The following is a 19671-nucleotide window of genomic DNA, read 5'->3' as shown; positions in this document are numbered from 1 at the left end:
TTCGGTGGTTATCGGTTCCACCTTCTGGGGTACCCTGGTATTAGGTCCCCGACAGTAGCCCCCGAGACTCTAGGTGATTCGGGTAGAACCGCCTGGAGGGTGTTTTTGATTTTGTCGAAGCTAATTTGTCGGAGGGTGCGCGCGAGCGCACCCGATGGGTGTAGCCCCCGAGCCCCCGGGTGACTCGAGTAGAGTCGCCCGGGGGGTTGTATCGGCCCCTTCACGGGTAAGGCTGAAGGACTTAGTTTTTCATCAACTGGGTGTTTTTCCGAGTGGGTCGTGGCATCCCGTTCGCTGGGGACTGATTCGGGGCCGTCCTAACTGGTGCTTCTGCCCTTGGTGGCGGATTATTCGTGGATTCCTTCTTAGTTGGGCCGGCCGACGAGTTGCTTGGCCCTAGGTGGGCCAAAGAGAAAAGAACAGGCCTTTGTGGCTTGCGCTTCCCTGGTGGGTAGAGAGTCCGGATTCGCTTGGGGAAGGAGAACCATCCGCCGAGATTTTTGGGATGAGAGGATAGGGACTGTGGGCGCGTGTCCCGCGACGTGACGCGGTGGCGCGCGTGGCAGGCCCAGAGATCGAGGCGGATGGTTGCCCTTCTCGCGTCTGTCGCCCCCTATAAAACCGCGGGGTTCGCCCCCAGGGTCCCGTATTTCGCTCCCCTTCCTTTGCGTTTTGAAACATCCACCGCCAATCTTCCCAGCCTCTCGCGCCCACATCGTCACCGTCGACCGGCCTACGTTCGTGTTCCAGCCGCCGTTAAGCTCGCGCCTGCCCTTCCCCCCTACTGCTTCAATGGAGTTGTGGGGCAGATCAAGCATCACTTCCCGGCGTCTGGAGGGCCTCGTCCGCCGTGGCCTTCTCCGCCCACTATCTGCCGTCCAGGAGTGGTTACTCCCCGGCGACGAGGGTGAGCCGGTGCCGCCTGAAGGGTATGTCGTCTCCTTTGCCGTCTTCCATGAGCGGGGATTCGGGGTACCCGCGCATAGATTCCTTCGGGGGCTATTAGATTACTATGAGGTAGAGCTGCAGCATCTCACTCCCAATGGGATTTAGCATATGGCGGCGTTCGTTGCCCTGTGCGAGGGTTTCCTAGGGATCGATCCCCATTTTGATCTGTGGTGGTATTTCTTTAGCATTAGTCTGTCGAAGAGGAAGATTGGGGGGAAAGAAGTGAACGCGCCAATGGGGTGTGTCAGCATTCATCTGCGCCATACCCGGTCGAAGGGTTACCCGTACATGCATCTGGCTACATCCAACAAGGGATGGCATTCACAGTGGTTTTATGTTAGGGATGATGTGAGTGCCACCCTACCGAAGTACACCGGACGTCTTATTGTGGATGCTCTGGAGTCATGGGGCTGGGGCGTCCAGTCTAAAGACAAGAAACATATCTCCGACCTTCTCTCTGCCCTCCATGCCCTGAAGGGTCGGGGTGTAAAGGGGTCGGGGATTATCGGTGCCTACCACGCGAGGAGGGTGGCACCACTGATGGCGCGTGTGCTTCCCCTGCATCGGATGATGCCCGGGATATCGTTCGAGGGGACGGTGCTCGTTGATGAGGCGCTCCCTTATTCGGAAGTGGCGCAGCGTATCAAGGAGGCGACGGAGCCGACGAAGGATTCCGCCGGCAGGGTCCTCGACATCGTGTATCCGGTGCTCGGGCATCCTCCAATGCGGCCGGAGCCTGGGTTCTTCGAATTCGTAAGCCCTCTTCTCCCGCACTCTTTTCTTTCTCCTGAATCTCTTTTTTAATACTTGCTTTTGTGATGTTGGGGCTAGCCGGGGGGGCTAGTCTTCAAGGATAGTCCAGCTCCGCTGCCGAAGGACAAGGTTGTGGTGGCGGTGAATCGACTCGCGGTCGAGCGGGACAAGAAAGCAAAGGAGGAGATGAAGAAGGCGAAACGACTGAAGCAGGAGGCACGGGATCGGGGAGAGGACATGAGCAGTGAGGATGATGATGATGATGATGATGACGATGACGACGATGAGGTAGCCGTCGACGTGGATTGGGGCGTCCTAGAGGATGAGGAAACGCTGACAAGTGGCCACCCACCCGTGCAGGGGCCCTTCGCTTTTCACGTAGAGGGAAGTGAATCAATGAGGTCAGTGGAGGCCGGCGAGTCCGCCGCTTCGCACAGCGTGCCGGCCAAGGATCGGTGGACGGGGGACGCCGGGCTTGCTGCCGCCGGCCCTGAGGCAATCGTGGAGGAGGGTGGCACCGGAGCCGTGCCCGGCTCTGATGCCGTGCCCTACGAGGTGATGGAGGGGAGCAGCTCCGGTGCTGCGCCCCACGAGATAATGGAGGGGGATGGCTTCGGTGCCGCGCTCGACGAGATGATGGAGGGGAGCGACCCTGGCGCCGCGCCCGACGAGATGAACCCCTCTGCCCCGGAGCAGGGGGCAGGCACGAAACGGTCCTGTCTGGACGAGTCAGGGCAGGGATCTGGGGATCTGTCCCCAAAACGCTTCTACCGGCCGAGGACGTCAACGTAAGCTCTTGATTCCTCTGTTTTCATCCTTTTTTCATTTTTATTTTGACTTAACGGTTATTACCTTTGTGTAGGTTCTTGCGGACGGGTCACCCCCTGGGGCTGGCACCCAAGAAGAGTCTCGCCCTTCAAGCGGGACAGACGGCGTTGCCTGGAGTCGCCCCTATTTCGGGCAGGAGTGGTGCCGACGTTGGGGCCGCGTTGGCCGAACCAACGGCGTCCATGGTGGCTCCCACGCCCGCAGAGGTTACTGAGCGAGCGATTTCTTCCGTGGCGGGCGTGGAACAGCCGGCCGAGGACCGCATACCGCCGGTGAAGGTGACCGTGACTACGCCAAGCCAGGATCAGCCGGGTGCGGTCGTGGTGACACCCGAGGGCGTGGTGCAATCCGCGCCGCCAGGCGCCCATGTGGATCCGCCTGTGGCGCCCGAAGCGGTCCAGACGGAGGAGGGTCCAGCCGGAGGGTCCTTGAGTGCGGCGGTGGTGCTGCACAGGGTCAGGAGGGAGCCGCCACCGGCCCCTTTGTCAGGAGGAAGCCGCTCCCCTACGCGGGGGGAGCCGCCGCTCCAGTGGATGGCTGCTCAGGACCCGACATCGGCTCTTTTCTCGCTCGATGATCATTTCGAGAGTATGGAGCGAGAAGGTCTTGACATCGGGATCTCGACCATGCTGAACGCCCTGGACCAGGCTAGAGGAGCCCTCCGTGAGATCGTTATCCCTACCTCTCAGGTATTTTCTGGACTTTCTTTCTTCTTTCTTCGTGTGTTTGTGTGTTCTCGCATTTCTGATATTAGTCTTCTTCTTCTTCAGCTTCTTGTTGCTCGTAGCCGGAAAAAATCCCAACTCCTCCGTGAGCAGAAGGCGGAGTGGGATCGCCTCTTTGAGGAGGCCTGGCTGCGAGCAAACATGGCCACCCAGCTTGCTATCGTCCAGGAGCGGGAGGCCTAGGCGCGTCAGGATGCGGAGGAGGTGCACGGGATGTTCGAGGACCTGTCGGCGAGGTCTAAGCTGGATGGAGAGGAGATTGCCAGACTCCAAAAAGAGCGAGACGAGCTGCTGTAGAGGAATGCCGCGGCCAATGAGAAGGCTGGCGAAGTCCTGAAGGAGCTGGAGATGGAGCGGGACCTCCGGCGGAAGGCTAAGAGTAGGGCCATAGCCCTCCAGTAGAAGGTGGACGAGGACGTCGAGGTGGTCCGCTCTCTCCGGGCGGAGCTTGGTGACGCGGTGGAAGGAAGGTTGAGTGCTGAGAACGTCGCCACCAAGCTGGAGAAAGAGGCTGCCTATACGCGAAGGGCCCTTCAGGCTGAGAGCGATGAGCACGATCTTCTACAAGCTGCGGTCAGGGTGGTCCTTAATGCCCTGAATGTGACGGAGCCGGTGGAGACCAGCCCGCTCGCAGCTCGCGTCGGAGGTATCACGGCTTGGGTGGGCCAACTTGAGGAGAGTGCCTTTCACGCCGGGATTACCCAGGCCTTCACCGTCGCCCACGCCCATTATGAGAAGGAAATAAACCTGAAGGTGATGAGCGAAGGCTTTCCGTCCACCTACGAGGATGAAGAGCTGGAGGAAATGGAGAAGATGGTCACTCCCCTTGCGAAGAACCTGGCAGACAGTCTGAAAGAAATGGTTCTCCCTCCGTGGGAGTAATTAATCGAATAATTTTGAGAACAGCTTATATGTAATATGTGGACAAGTGTCGGTACTTTTCGAGTCTGGACGCCTTTCGTGGTTTTGCGTCTTAATTTCGTTTTGTTTGATTTTTTGTGATTTGATTTTTTACGGTCTTACCAATATGTTCCCCTGAATTATGCCGCTGATTATAATGCGAGGAGATTGATTATGCCGCTGATTATAATGCGAGGAGATTGAGGAGGTTGCCGTACCTTAACAGCCCCCGAGTAAGGTCCGACCCCCGCACCTACTGGGGTCGGGTGTTACTGGAGACCGGAATCGTGGTTTTGGTGACAATGGATGTCATCACAATAATCCCCGCCCTGTCTTCCAACAAAAATCCCAACTGGGGACTCTATGGGCTTGGCAAGGTGGGGCCTTTGTCCCTACATTGTTTGGCCCGAGCCCCCGAGCCTTGTTAGGGTCTGATAGGGGTCGGCCGTTATTTGTGTGTTACCCCATCCTCGGTTTTCGCAATCGGAGGGGCTGAGTGAATGACACTTGCCTCGATGGCTTGAGTACTGCGCTCAATGAGCTCGCTAACGGGTACGTTCGTGCGGAATCCAGGTCCATCATTTGCTGATGGGGTCGGTAGAGCCCTCTAGTGGCACTCCACAACTTCTTAACCCGCCTCCCGGCAGATGCCTGAGTCGTTCGATAAGCTCAGGGGGCCCGATGGCCTCTCCTCGATGGAGATTCTGTGGGTTTGGCTTAAGGTTAGAATCGAACGAGAGAAGGTCGAGACGTCCCAGCTCACTTCTGAGCGGGGTCGGGCAGGGCCGCTGGGGCTCATCTCAGTTATCTCTCCCTGGCTCTGTTCGGCATGAGGCGGCCTCGAGCCCTTTGCGGGCCGACCTTCGAACCTCAGCCTGTGGTTGCCTATATCGAAATGAGGCGACAGCCATTTCGTGGTGCGACACGAATCGTTGGGATGCAATTTTTTGCATATGAAATATTTTGAATGCAAGATTTAATTGAAAGTAAAGGCGGTGACGTTACCTTGGTGGTATAAGTGGCGGAAAAGCTCCTACCAGATGGGTTCGGGCCTTGACGTTTGTGACGAGGTTGGAAAAACCTGCGTAAGAATTGCTATTCTTTGTTTTCGTGTCTCGGTGACAATCCGAGCCGTTTGATTAACTTGGGCAACCTGATAGCTTCTCCTTTGGGGGAGATTCTGTAGGCGGACCCCTCCGATCCCTTCTTTGGGAAGGCAGACGTCGAAACTAGAGACGCGAGGGGCGTTGAGCATGATTTTTCTGGTGAATAGAAACACCATAGCTATCGGGGCATAGGGTTTGCTAGTTCATCCAGTTTTACTCAAAGCTTTGTGCCTGTATGTCGCGCCCTTAGTTTCAAGCGTACGGAGGGGTCGGGTGGAGAGGATGCCTAGACTGGTAGTCATCCTCGGCAGCCCCCGAGTGATGTTCGCGTCCCTATTATTTGACGGGGTCGGAATCTTGCGAACGAATTTTAACGCATAAAGTGAGAAAGCTGAGAGGCTTATCTTTCTTTGGTCGTTCGTTCGTCGTGTCTTCTGGGCCGAATGGCCGACCCAGGAGATCTGAAAGGTCCCGTCGTTGTGTCGTCCGTAGTCCTGCATGGGGAGGCGAAAAGTTGTCTGCCTATGTGGGTGCCTTAATCGCCGCGTCCAGAACGGGTCAGTGGCGGGCCATACCCAGGCAGTGTTCAGTTTGACCAAAGAGGGACGCCTCATAGACCGGGGTTCGTCCCGTCACTTCTGGCGCATCCCCTCAGATATCAATCAGCATTGATTGCATATTAAAAAAGAGGGAAGGGAGAGGGTTTTTCGTCCGACCTTTCGCCTTTCCTTAGTTACAGCGCTTCCTCTTTAAATAGGGAGGGGGAGAGGAGCTCTCATCCCACCTCCCCTTCTGCCTCCAAGCCGCTATCTCTCCTTCTTCTTCCTTTCCACCGAACGCGTCCGTGCATCGCGGTAGTTCCTGAGTGAGGAAGAGTAATGCCAGAGAGAGATAGAGAACTTACAAACTTGCTCGTGAGTCTGGTGCGTGATGTTGAGCTAGAGGTTATCCAACGTAGATGAGATGGTGCGCGCGGCCCTTGCTGAGGAGTCACTGCTGCTGAAGGAAAGGAGGCGTCGTTGGGCGTCGTACGTCGTTGGCTGCGCCGTCGTTCGCTGTGCTCCTCCCTTGGTGGGAGGCATTTTCTACCCATACGCCGTTGTCAGGGTTATGGCTAGGGATGATGGCGTAGTCCCCAGACATCATGGCGGTGGCGTCACTGCCGGGGTCACGGCTGACGATGATGGCGTAGTCCCCGGACGCTCCGGCGGAGGCGTCGCTGTCGGGGTCACGGCTGATGACGATGGCGTAGTCCCCGGACGCTCTAGCGGAGGCGTCGTAGATGGTGGCGCCTTTGAGGATCCAGCGAAGATGTCACCGATGGAGAGCGTGGCACGGCAACCGCAGTAGACGAGCTGGCCCATGTACATGCCCTGGACGTCACCGATGGAGAGCGTGGCGCGGTGACCGCAGTAGCACTTGTGGTAGAGCTAAGTCGAGACTGTAATGAAATAACGTTGTGGGGAAGCCCCTGAGTAAACAGTCCTCTGAGTATATTGTTCCTTTTTGTAATGACACCGCTTTGTAAGTGGTGAATTTGTGCAAAAAATGAACAAAATTACATCCTTTGCTTATGGCAAGTCATTTTAGCGCTTTCCAACTCTTCTCGTGGTCTAAGTCATAGGAAGCTAGGAACGTGGGTGAACTAATTCTGATTGAACTGGTGAGCAAAGAGGTTGCAGCCGCTGGGGCGTGGGTGTCTCGCAGTCCTACCAGTTGTATTCAGAATTGGTTCCCAAGATCTTAGCCCTCGAGACTCGTTTACGAGGCGAATGGAAAACTTAGAGAATGTTTGTAAGTATAACACAAGGATTTTTTTTTGCAAGCGTAATACTTGTATTACACATGACATACGTTACGATCACATGCCAGCCCCCGAGTGAGGTCTGACCCCTCGCGATTTGCAGGGGTCGGAAGTCACTGAGGATCGGGGTTCTGTTAAGACAAAAACTGATAAGGAAAAGTGTAAGCTTATTTTAAGGATAGAAACGACGTAGCTGCTCAATGTTCCAGGCGTTGGTGAAGACCTCGCCTTTGATGGTTTTCAACCGGTAGGCGCCTGGGCGAAGTATTTCCATGATGATGTAGGGCCCTTCCTAGGGCGGGGAGAGTTTGTGGCGATCCTTGTTGCTCTGCACAAGACGGAGGACGAGGTCTCCGACGTTGAAGGCTCGACCCCGCACTCGTCGGCTATGGTACCGCCGTAACGCTTGCTGGTACTTAGCTGAACAGAGGAGGGCAATGTCGCGGGCCTCATCCAGCTGGTCCATGGCGTCTTGGTGAGATGCCTCGGCTCCCTGTTTGTCATATGCTCTGATTCTTGGTGCTCCATAGTCGAGGTCCGTCGGGAGAACGGCCTCAGAACCGTAGATCATGAAGAAGGGTGTGTAGCCGGTGGCCCGGCTAGGAGTCATCCTTAGGCTCCAGAGCATAGCCGGGAGCTCAGTGAGCCAACGCACGCCGAACTTGTTCAACCGGTTGAAAATTCTGGGCTTGAGGCCTTGAAGAAGCATGCCGTTTGCGCGCTCGACCTGTCCGTTCGTCCGGGGGTGCGCGACGGCTGCCCAATCGATTCGGATGTGTTGTTCATCACAGAAATGAACGAATTTCCTAGCGGTGAACTGCATGCCATTGTCTGTGATGATGGAGTTCGGTACTCCAAAGCGATGGATGATGTCGAGAAAGAACAGCATAGCTTGCTCGGATTTGATTGTGGATATTGGCCGAGCTTCAATCCATTTTGTGAACTTGTCTATGGTGACAAGTAGGTGGGTAAAGCCCCCAGGCGCCTTTTTAAGTGGCCCAACCAGGTCAAGCCCCCAGACCGCGAAGGGCCACATGATGGGGATCATCTGGAGAGCCTGGGCCGGGAGGTGTGTTTGCCGAGCGTAGTATTGGCACCCTTCGCAGGTGCGTACAACTTGCTCGGCATCGGCTACTGCGGTGGGCCAATAGAAACCCTGTCGGAATGCCTTCCCAACCAAGGTTCTTGGCGCGGCATGGTGATCGCATGCTCCACCGTGGATGTCGCTCAGTAGGAGTTTTCCCTGTTCGCCAGGGATACAAAGTTGCAGAATTCCGATGTGACTTCATTTGTAGAGTTCGCCCTCTACAAGAACGAAGGTTTTGGCGCGTCGCGCGAGCCATCGGGCTTCTATCTTATCGGTTGGTAGTACGTCGTGAAGGAGATAGTCGAGGTAAAGCGTTCTCTAGTCATTGGGAGGGTCAGACTCCATTGCTGGGTCTTCTTCAAGCTCCATGACCTCGGGGTCGGGAGGAACAGTTGGCGGATCAGCCTTGGGGGTCGGACTAGAAGGGCCATCGTCGGCTTGTTCCGACCCCGCGTAGCATACCGAGGGTTTGTGTTGGTCACTAGCAAAGACGCCTGTTGGAACTAGCTCTCGGCTAGATGCTGCTTTTGTGAGTGTGTTGGCCACTTTGTTGAGGCGCCTGGGGATATGATTGAGTTCGAGGCCGTCGAATTTGTCCTCTAGACGTCGGACCTCTTGACAGTATGCCTCCATCTTGGTATCGTGGCATCCTGATTCTTTCATGACCTGGTTGACGATTAGCTAAGAGTCGCCCCTGACATCGAGGCGTCAGATGCCCAGCTCTATGGCGATTCGTAGGCCGTTGATGAGCGCTTCGTATTCTGCAGTATTGTTTGATGAGGGAAAATGAAGCCGAACCATGTACCTCATGTGCACCCCGAGGGGGGATACAAAGACTAGTCCTGCTCTGGCGCCCTTCTTCATCAGTGATCCGTCGAAGAACATTATCCAGTATTCTTGATCGACGGCTGCTGGTGGCATCTGGACCTCGGTCCACTCCACGATGAAGTCAGTTAGTGCCTGAGATTTGATCGCCGTTCGGGGGACATAAGAAATGCCCTGATCCATCAGCTCAAGTGCCCACTTTGTGGTTCTTCCCGTAGCGTCATGGCTATGAACGACCTCGCCGAGGGGGAATGACATCACTATTGTCATGGGGTGTGACTCGAAGTAGTGGCGTAGCTTCGTTTTGGTGATGAAGACGGTGTAGAGGAGTTTTTGGATCTGGGAGTAGCGGGTTTTGGAGTCGGATAACACCTCGCTGATGAAATATATAGGGTGTTGCACCTTGAAGGCGTGCCCCTCTTCCTCTCGCTCTACTATTAAGGCAGAGCTAACCACTTGGGTGGTGGCCGATATATATAGTAGGAGAGATTCTCTATCGCATGAAGGAACTAGGACCGGTGGCCTAGTTAAAAATCATTTAACCATGTCAAGTGCCTCCTGAGCCTCGGCTGTCCACTCGAAGCGGTCAGTTTTCTTCAGGAGTCGATAAAGGGGGAGTCCTCGTTCGCCGAGGCGTGAAATGAATCGGCTGAGGGCGGCAAGGCACCCGGTGATTCGCTGAACCCCCTTTATGTTTTGGATTAGGCCCATCCTCATGATGGCTGATATCTTCTCTGGGTTGGCTTTGATGCCACGCTCGGAGACGATGGAGCCGAGCAGCATGCCCCTTGGGACCCCGAAAACACATTTTTCAGGATTGAGCTTGATGCCGTTCGCCCGGAGTTTCGCAAAGGTGCGTTCAAGGTCGGCGACAAGGTGGTCAGCCCACTTGGATTTGACTACGATGTCGTCGACATAGGCCTCAACGGTTCGTCCGATGAGGTCTCCGAAGCAACTAAGCATACAGCGCTGGTACGTTGCCCCAGCGTTCTTCAGACCAAATGGCATTGAAACGTAGCAAAATGATCCAAAGGGCGTGATAAAAGATGTCGCGAGCTGGTCGGACTCTTTCATCGCGATTTGATGGTAGCCTGAGTATGCGTCCAGGAAACAGAGGGTTTCGCACCCCGAGGTGGAATCGACTATTTGGTCTATTCGTGGCAAAGAAAATGGATCCTTTGGACACGCTTTGTTGAGGCCAGTATAATCAACACACATTCTCCATTTCCCACTCTTTTTCTGGACAAGAACAGGATTCGCTAACCACTCTAGGTGGTATACTTCCTTAATGAATCCTGCGGCTAGTAGTTTGGCTATCTCCTCGCCAATGGCCCTGCATTTCTCCTCATCGAAGCGGCGCAGGTGTTGTTTCACTGGCTTGGAGCCCGGGAGGATCTGGAGGGTATGGTCGGCGACCTCCCTCAGGATGCCTGGCATATCCGAGGGTTTCCACGCAAAGATGTCCTTGTTGGCACGGAGGAAGTCGATGAGCGCGCTTTCCTATGCGGAGGAGAGCGCGGTCCTGATTCGGACTTTTTTGCCCTCGGAGCTACTGGGATCCAAGAGGACGTCCCTGGAGCCCTCTGCCGATTCGGACGATCTAGACGACTTCTTTGCGTCGGGTGTCCCTTCGATGACCTCCTCCCTAAGAGTGGCGAGCTCTTCGGATGCGATGACCGTGGATGCGTGTCCGCAGCATTCGACCTCGCACTCGTAAGCGCGCTGGAAGGAGGTGCTGATGGTGATGATCCCATGGGGGCCCAGCATCTTCAGCTTCAGGTATGTGTAATTGGGTACGGCCATGAACTTCGCGTAACATGGTCGCCCCAGAATGGCGTGGAAAGTCTCTGGGAACCCCACTACATCGAAGGTGAGGGTCTCAGTCCGGTAATTGGATCGATCCCCAAAAGTGACGGGCAGGTCAATCTGCCCTAGTGGCACGGCTTGCCTTCTAGGTACGACGCCATGGAAAGGTGCTCGGACGGGATGGAGGTGCGTTCGGTCGACGCCCATCTCGTCGAGCGTCTTGGCGTACATGATGTTGAGGCCGCTGCCCCCATCCATCAGTACCTTGGTGAGCCGCTTTGGACCGACGATCGGGTCGACGACAAGCGGATACCTTCTCGGGTGTGGGATGGCATCCGGATGGTCGGTCCGGTCGAAGGTTATGACGGATTCCGACCACCGGAGAAAAGCTAGCGTGACCGGTCCAGCGGTATAGACTTCTCGACGTGCGACCTTCTGGCGGCGCCTGGAGTCGTAGGCCGCTAATCCTCCGAAGATCATGAGGGCACCGGTCGGCGTTGGGAAGGCGTTATCCTTCTCCTCCGTGTCGTCAGTGGTGGGAACAGGCTCGTTCCCCTGCTCCCCCTTGTTCAGGCCCTCGGCCAAGTATTTGCACATAAGGCTGCATTCCTTGTATAGGTGCTTGGCCGGGAAGGCATGGTTTGGGCATGGCCCCTCGAGCATTTTCTCAAAGTGGTTCGGAGTGCCCTCCGTGGGCTTTCGGCCACCTTTGCGGTCGGCAGCGGCCACTAGCGAGTTGTCGTGCCGTTGCTTCTTATTTTTCCCTTTGGCGGGGCAGTTGGAGGCGCCTTCGCTGGCGTCCTCGTCCCGCCTTGTCTTTCCGTCGGAGCGATCAAAGATGGCTCCAACCGCCTCCTCTCCAGAGGCGTGACTGGTGGCGATGTCCAGAAGTTCCTTGGTGGTTCGCAGGCCCCTGTGTCCTAGCTTGTGGACTAGGGATTCGCAGGTTGTTCCGGACAGAAAGGCTCCTATTATGTCGGCGTCGGCGACGTTCGGGAGCTCGTTGCACTGTCGGGAGAAGCGCCGGATGTACCCGCGGAGGGTTTCATTGGCCTTCTAACGGTAGTTCTTGAGGTCCCATGGGTTTCCAGGGCGTTTGTACGTGCCCTGGAAATTACCCACGAAGATCTTAGTCAGATCCGCCCAACTCTGAATAGCATTGGACGGTAGGTGCTCCAGCCATGCTCGCGCCGAGTCGGCCAAGAACAGCGGGAGATTGCGAATAATAAAATTATCATCACTCGCACCACCGGCCTGACATGCAAGCCGATAGTCTTCGAGCCAAAGCCCAGGATTTGTTTCGCCAGAATATTTAGGAATGTTCGTAGGCGGTCGATACCTTAGGGGGAACGTAGCGTTGAGGATGTGCCGGCCGAAGGCCTGAGGGCCTAGCAGGATGGGGCTCGGGCTTCAGTCCTCGTTGCTGTCGTAGCGCCCGCCACGTCGGGGATGATAGCCGCGGCGCGCTGCTTCTCCCTCGTCGCCGTGGGCACGTCTCTAGGCGTCGATGATGCTGCATACGTCGCGGCCACGGCCGAGGCGTTGATGTACAGGGACGACGGAGGGCTGCCCACCGGCTGGCGGTGTTTGGTGTACGGATGCGTCCTTGGTGGGACGCACTAAGAGCGCGCGATGGCTGGTGTCGGGTTCGCGTCGTCGAGACAACGAACTTTCAGCCTGCTGCGCTGCTGCACGCTCTAGCAACGTGCGAATCTCCTGATAAGCGCGTCGATCCTCAGACGTCGCAGCCTCTGGGAGGCCATGCAGCAAGGCGGTTGCTGCGGCGATGTTCTGGCTGGCTCGTGCAAAGTGAGGAAAGGCCCCATCGTCGGTGAGGATCCTTTGATGTACGGTGCGGGCTGTGGCGCGCGTGTGCCCCCCGTCTTTGCGGCGTTCAATCTCGCGATTGATGTTCGCGTATTCCCGTGTGAGCCCTTGCCCGGCCTCATCGATCTCTTGCTGACGAGCCCTTAGCTGCTCCATCCTCAGGTGAGATGGGGCTATCCCCTCTTCCCCGGATCTGCTGTCAGGATTGTTTGTAGGGGTGGCCTCTTCCCTGGAGGCGCTTTCGACGTGACCCTTGGGGGTCTGTGTCATGTAGCATTCCCGGGAAGGGTGGTGGCTCCCCCTACTGGAATCTGAGCTGGAGAGTGATACAGGCTCCTCGTTGAGGAGCTCATAGAGGGTCTCCGTATCCCGCTCAATCGCCCCTATGAACTAAATGTCCATGGGTGATTGAACCACACGTAGCGCCAAAAGGCGGCCAGCGATCGCCACAGCATTGCGGAGACCGAACGGAAACGCTGTCGGGGCACTCCATCCGGACCCTTCCGGACACATGGTGGCGTTGTGAGAGGCCTCCTTAGGTGACGGGACTCCCCGGGAGTTGCCCGGTGGGCCCTCAAGCCTGAGACGGCTGAGGTTGAGGGAAGGGGGAGACAGGGCGGCTGAGTGAGTCAGCGCCAGCTCTCCTCCTAATGTGATGATGAAATCCAGGTCGCCGAAATGCACGTGTGCGCCCAGGGCCCAGGTGATTGCGTGGGTGGCCATCCAAGACCTGATTTGGAATGCGCAAAGCCCCTACCTGGTGCGCCAACTGTCGGTGTTTCGTACAAGCACCGGCAAGTAAATTTATAGTAATGCGCGTTAGGCTCGGATGGTGCGCTAAAGGACACAGGATTTATACTAGTTTGGGCGGAACATCCCTACGTCCAGTTTGTTGCTGCTTGTGTTATTAGCACCATGAATGGTCTATAGTAAGGGATATAAACTGGCGAGAGAGGGACTGGTCCCAAGTCTCTGATCGATGGATTGAAAGGTGGTCAAGAGCTTCGTAGCTGCTTGAATGTGTGTGTGAGTGCGTTCTATTGTTCGGTCCTATTTTTTCTGTTCTCCCTGATGGAGGAAGCGCATCCCCTTTTATAGATGAAGGGGCTGGCTTTACAAGGGTGAGGGCTCTAGGATGTGTACTCTACTTAGTCATGTGGCTCATGTTTACCTGGTCAGGTCCTCCATTCTGATGAGTGCAAAGGAAGATAAGTGCTTACCATGTTGTCGATGTCTCTGTAGGATGTCAGATTAATCACAGAATGCTGCCCGCAGGGTATGGGCTGTAGTACAGTGGTTTTGACTTATGAGCCTCCCTCTAGCCTTGCTCCGCACGCCTTCTGGTTCCCATGATTCCTTGTTGGGAGAATTCAGGGTCGAGGTCTGGTGTAGCGCCGTGGCCAAGGCCTTCTGACTGGGAGGACCTGAGGGATCGGGAATAGGGCGCTGCTCCCTCGGGTCCACAGCGTGGTGACGGAATATCCGTCGTTCATGGAGATAGCAAATCCGTTCTTGGAGCGTAGCGGTTGTCGTATATCTTCGTTGGGTTCCATGTCCCAGAGCTGAAGACGGCGCCTACAACTCTACAGGGTGAGATGCACGCACCTATAATACCTTTTGGGCTCTACGGCGCCCGGAAGGGTCTAAAGCATCAGTCCTGTCGTTCCCTGGTAGTCCTTTTCCTACCAGGGCACAGGGTATGGTCGTTGGAGCCATGGTTGACCCGAACGTCTTGTCTCGTCCTGTACCGATCATTATAAGGGATAGATATCGATCAGGGCGAGGCTCCTTCTGGGCCATTGGGTGAGGCAGAGACCAATCCCTATCTCTTGGGCGAGACTAACCCTATCCCTCCGGGATCGGGCGAGGCGGAATCCATCCCTTTGCCTTTGGGCAAGACCGAGCCCGCCCTATAGGCGTCGGGCGAGACGGAGATTAGCCTTGAGCTTTTGGGGTGAGGCAGGGTTATCCCACAAAGGCGTCGGGTGAGGCTGACCCCGCCCCTCCGGGGTCGGGCGAGATGGAATTCATCCCTCAGCCCTCGGGCGAGACCGAGCCCGCCCTCAAGGCGTTGGGCGAGACGGAGTTTATCCCTCGGCCCTCGGGCGAGACCGAGCCCGTCCCAAAGGTGTCGAGCGAGGCGGAACCGAACTCCTGTCACTCGAACAAGGGATGACATGGAGCCCTTATGCGTCTAGAAGTTTTTCACGTTCGGTGGTTATCGGTTCCACCTTCTGGGGTACCCTGGTATTAGGTCCCCGACAAGTGGAGTGGCATTAGTAGCATAATACAAACACACAATATAAGTATCCTGCCCAAGGATCACACATTCACTTATCGTCATCGACCTGAACAACAGTCATGCAGCACGGTCCAAAACAGACATGCTCATGAGGCTCACCTGCAACAAGGGTCAATGAACCCTGAGTACAAAAGTACTCAATAAGACTTAACTGAAATAGAAACTAATAGAACTCAGGAATGCAGGCTCAGGGATTCAAGGTATGGCTTTAGCAATAGTCAAAGTTCTTTTGCGTAAAAGCTCTTTAACAAAATTATTTACTTCAACATATAAAATTTTATGAGAATCACCTATGAATCTGCCATGATCCGTAATGAGATCATGAACTTCATATCAAACTCTTCCTCAAATCTAGCTCAAGTTTCATTTATTAACTACGTGATGAACAGAGAGTTGAGTCTCCATAACCGAGGAGCAACGATGATTCGAACCGATTAAACCCAGCTGGGGATTCTAGACCACACGACATATGCAGGTCCCTGACCTACATATACCAACCTGCCCTCAGATCCTCTAAAACAAGAATGGGTCTGCGCCACCTGAGAATATAGTACTCCACCAATCCAGCCCATTGCCATATGGGTACACGCTATTCTCGCCATCTCTCTACTCCCAGTGCGCGAGTAGCCATTCTCGTAATAGAATCGCCAAGTTAAGGCTTATCGGAGTATGTGGTTAGTACTACAAAGTCTCATCTCACACAGTTCAACAACGGACGGTTCTTAATTGACACAGGCGAAAAGAACCCGCTCACAAGACCTCCATGTCTTGTGGCTCTCACACACCGAGTCCGCCCGGTCTAGATTTACTCTTCCACAAGCTCATATCACATGATAACATAAGTAACCAAATGTAACCAAAGATCTATTTAAAACTCACGGGTGACAGGTAATCACCCGACTTTTATCTATCTAAGCATGGCTAAGCATAACTAGGCATTTACGAAGTAAAACTGATAACCAGGTAGATATGGAAAAACAAGGTTGGTAATGCACCAATTAGGTTTTTACTCACTCCTAATCACTTAATGCAGTATATAAAAGCAAAAGTGATATAAATTTGTAAAACACAAGGTAGGTTTAAATGCATCTAGGGCTTGCCTTGGTTGGCGAAAAAGTCAGGATCCGGAGTCGTCCCACTAATATCAGATCTAACCTCAACAGACGGATTAACCTCCTCCGCAACTTGATTAACTACCACGTGCTCACCTTCGTTTACTACACGTAGTAACAATGCCATGTTTAACATGATGCGGAATACAAAACATGATGCTTAATGATGGATGCGAAAGTTAAAAACTTGAATACAACTTTCCTTCGCGGTACAGTTACAAGTCAAGACTAACTAAACCTTTTTCATAACACTTATTTAAATTGCCAAGGATCATTACCAGCTAATGACCCAAGGTCATCACTCAATCCAAAATTTCAAACAAAACCTAAATCATTAAAGGTTACTATTTGCTTTTATGAATTAATTATTTAATTAAAAATTATGAAATAAATCAACTTGTTCCTATTGAGCTTAAAATTTTTGTAAAGTTTCATCACATGATAACTAAGTGGCAAAATAATTTTCATAATTTTTGGATAATTAATTAAGCCTAAAAAATCATTTAAACCCATTTAATAATTAATTGAGCAATTTTTATCACATTCAAAAAGTACTGAAAAACAACATTTCATATTTTTCTAGATAATATACATCACAGAGAGGTCACACAAAAATTTTCATAATTTTTGGAGCTCTAAATAATTCTCCACAAAAATAACAAAATCATACACTATTCATTAATTTCTAAAAATGAAAAATTCATTTTCAACGCTGAGTCACTGACACCCTGACCCGACCTGTCATCCCCGACCTCCCGCGCTGACTATGGTGACAGCAGCTTTGACCGATGATTTCTCGCTGCCGGTGAGATCAACGACGACGACGAAGACAACATGACCCCTACATCCCTACGTGTCAATTGGTGGCACAAACGAGACCAACCACGGCCAGGACCGAGCACAACACCGGCCATGGCGGCCACGACGGTGCGGCTACGCTATGTCAGAGACGTGAGACTGGTAGAACTTAAACAAATGGCCCAGGAAGCACCAGGAGCTCACCCCAAACACGTTGGAGTCAAAGGTCGAACCGGATGATCAACGGAGGCGCTGGTCGACGTTCACAGCAACCACGGCGGAGCTAGCAACGACGACAACGATGTCCCGGCGACTACGGTGGACAAAATGGTCAATCAACTGCGCACGAAGCACCATGGCATCATGGCGAAGCTGAAACAAGGCTTCACAAGGTCAGAGGCTCACCGTAGAGCGCTGGCCATGACGGCGCTCGCTCGATAGAGATTCTGCCGGCTGCGAGAAAGAAAGACGGCTAGCGGCGTTCCTCGGCAAAATCTAGCAACCAAGGCTGGTTGGCTGGGTGCGCAAGGAATAGGCAAAGCTGGGATAGGCTTCGCCGAGACGGCAACGACACTAGGTCGACGGCGAAAGCTCGACGGAGCGATGGCGGTGGCGACTGGAAAAATAGAGGAAGGAGAAAGAAGAACGGCGACGACGCCTGGGCTTTATAGGGCAGCAAAGACGCAAGGAGACGACACGTAGCATCCTGCTCGTGCCAGTGCGAAGCCGGAGAAGGCCATGGGCGCGCCTGGAATGCCGAAGAAAGGCCGCCGATGGTGACAGCTGCCCGATGGCACTGTTTGCCATAATTACAGAATTGCCACACGATTTGAATTCCAAATTACTCCCAAATTTATGTAACAACTCAAAAATCTCTAAAAATAAAAGTTGTTCAAAATTCAAAGTTCTACAACTTTGCTTTTATAACCACCCCCCTAATTCGGTCTACATTTTGAAATGCAAATTTGAATTCAAAAAGGGGACATTTAAAGAATTACGCCTTTTCAAATTACTTCAAATTTTATAAAACAACTTTGAAAACTCCAAAAACCAACTTTGTATAACTTGACAAGCTCTACACTTTTGCTTTTAGGCTCAACCCCAAAATGTGCTTAGATTTTGAAATGGGTTTTCAGGGTAGGATTTAAATACTGAAAAATAGGGTTTTCGGAAAATCAATTCAATACAAAGAATTTTTAACTCAATTCAAGCCATACAAGTCAACACATATAACATAAAGGTAAACTTGTTTTAGTGAATGCACATCAAAATTTTCACTAATACAAAATGATATACAATGCATATGATGACATGGTAGGTTTTAGTATTTAAAACACCCGAGGTGTTAAAATCCTTCCCCCTAAAAGAAATCTCGTCCTGAGATTCAAAGTCATAGGGTAAGTAAAGGAAAAGGAAATGTGTCAAACAACAACATTCCAAAACTTTTCCATAATACAGCTGAGGTTCCTTTACAAACATGGTTTGTAACAACAGAGCACAACTAACATTATTCTAGATTGACGCAAGAAACTCTAGAAATTTTTCTAACAAGTAATCTTCGGATTCTCAAGTAGCTTCTTCTTCGGAATGTTGATTCCATTGTATCTTGTAGAACTTGATTGTCCTCCTTCGAGTGACACGGTCTTTCTGATCCAGAACTTAGATGGGATATTCGGAATAGATCAAATCAGGTTCAAGTTCCACTCCTTCAACCTCAACATTTTGCTCGGGCACTCAGAGATACTTCTTCAATTGAGAAACATGGAACACATCATGTACAGCTGAGAGATGTTCTGGTAATTTCAAGCGATATGCCACTTTTCCATACCTCTCTAAAATTTGAAATGGTCCAATATAACGAGGTGCCAACTTGCCTTTAACACCAAAATGAGTAACTTCCTTCATTGGTGATACCTTCAAATATACAAAATCTCCCTTGTTAAACACCAATGGTCTACGTCGTTTATCTGTATAACTCTTTTATCGAGACTGAGCTATCTTCAAATTACTTTGTATTTGCTTAACCTTGTCTTCTGTTTCTTTCACAAGGTCAACTCTAAAGAACCTTCTTTCCTCGGGTTCAGACCAACTCAACAATGTTCTGCATCTATGACCATAAAGTGCTTCAAACGGAGCCATTCTAATGCTCTCTTGATAACTATTATTGTATGAGAACTCAGCCAAAGGCAAACATTCATCCCACTTATTAGAATAGTTAAGAACACAACATCTTAACATATCTTCAAGTACTTGATTTACTCTTTCAGTCTGACCATCAGTCTATGGATGATAAGCTGTACTATATAGGAGTTTGGTACCCAACAAAGCATGCAAGTGTTTCCAAAAGCTGGAGACAAACTGTATACCCCTATCTGACACTATGGTCTTTGGTACCCCATGTAAACTCACAATTCTGGCTAAATACATCTTGGCATGTCGGATAGTGGGATATGTACTCTAGACTGGAAGAAAATGTGCTGACTTAGTTAGTCGATCTACAATAACCCATATTGAATCAAAACCTTTAGATGTCTTGGGTAGACCAATGATAAAGTCCATACTAATATCCTCTCACTTCTAAGCTGGAATAGGTAATGACTGTAACTCTCCAGCAGACCTCAAATGTATAGCTTTTACCTTTTGACAAGTACCACACTTTGCTATATACAGGGCAATTTCTATCTTCATTTTGGTCCACCAAAACCTCTGTTTCAAGTCATGGTACATCTTATTACTCCCTGGATGAATTGATAACCTAGTAGCATGTGCATCTTCAAGAATTGACTATCGCAACTCAGGAACCTTTGGTACCACTAAGCGATTCTTGAACCATAACACACCTTCATTATC

General features: G+C 52.3%; 1 pseudogene; it reads left to right on the top strand.

Moving 5' to 3' along the window:
- The first annotated feature begins 2097 nt into the window (after positions 1-2097).
- The window catches only part of LOC136500076 (cytochrome P450 76T24-like), a 41604-nt pseudogene continuing 24030 nt past the window's right edge, over positions 2098-19671 (top strand).

This window comes from Miscanthus floridulus, chromosome 13, assembly GCF_019320115.1.
Source record: "Miscanthus floridulus cultivar M001 chromosome 13, ASM1932011v1, whole genome shotgun sequence".
Lineage (NCBI taxonomy): Eukaryota > Viridiplantae > Streptophyta > Magnoliopsida > Poales > Poaceae > Miscanthus > Miscanthus floridulus.
Note: the sequence above shows the minus strand (reverse complement) of the source record. Positions and strands in the feature narration are given on the sequence as shown.